The sequence below is a fragment of the Carlito syrichta genome, unplaced genomic scaffold, assembly GCF_000164805.1.
Source record: "Carlito syrichta isolate Samal-C Ts95f unplaced genomic scaffold, Tarsius_syrichta-2.0.1 Scaffold306772, whole genome shotgun sequence".
Taxonomy (NCBI): domain Eukaryota; kingdom Metazoa; phylum Chordata; class Mammalia; order Primates; family Tarsiidae; genus Carlito; species Carlito syrichta.
In genome coordinates this window covers 26498-27327 of record NW_007250868.1, presented here as the reverse complement: position 1 = coordinate 27327, position 830 = coordinate 26498, and the positions used below count along the sequence as shown (strand labels likewise).

Sequence of the window (830 nt, the reverse complement as noted above, 5' to 3'; positions counted from 1 at the left end):
TTTTTTTGGAGCCTCACTCTTGTCACCCAGGTTGGAGTGCAGTGGCACGCTCACGGCCACCGCAGCCTCGACCCACTGGGCCTAGGCGATCCTTCCGCCTCAGCCTTCCAAGTAGCTAGAACTACAGGCGCATGCCACCACACCCAGCTAATTTGTGTGTGTGTGTGTGTGTGTGTGTGATTTTGTAGAGACGAGGTCTCACCAAGTTGCCCAGGCTGGTCTCAAACCCCTGGGCTCAGGCAATCCTCCCGTGTCAGCCTCCCAAAGTGCTGGGATTACAGGCTGAGGGACGACGGCTTTTTAAAGGTTTTAGCATCCAATCACGCCATTTAAAAATATGAATAAAACCCAGGACAGCAAGTGACTTCGCCAGAGTCACTTGGCTGGAAAGCAGCCACGCAGAAAGCAGGAGTCAGCTCTCCTGTCTCCAGACCAGATTTACCAAACCCTGCGCTGACCGAGAGGAAAAAGAAGGACACACGTAGAGGACAGACGTGGGGACTAAAAGGGCGGGGGGAGAAAGAGAAGTAGCAGCAGTAGCAGAATGCAGGGAGTTGGAGTGCAGAGATCCGAACGCGGGTCGTGTACAAATGGTCTGCCCGCTATCTTGCTCTGGACCACCCACTGTCACTGCTTTCTTCCTTTTGTTTTTTGAGTAGGAGTCTCACTCCGTCGCCCAGGCTGGAGCGCAGTGACACTCTCCCAGCCACCGCAGCCTCGACCTACTAGGTTCCGGCGATCCTTCCTCCTCAGCCTTCCAAGTAGCTGGAGCCACAGGCGTGCACCACCACGCCCAGCTACTTTTTGGATTTCTTTTTTTTTTTTTTTCT

General features: G+C 54.0%; 1 protein-coding gene across 1 annotated transcript in view; it reads right to left on the bottom strand.

Moving 5' to 3' along the window:
* The window catches only part of LOC103265705 (myoferlin), a 91497-nt gene that overhangs the window by 67812 nt on the left and 22855 nt on the right, over nt 1-830 (bottom strand). The window lies entirely within an intron of this gene.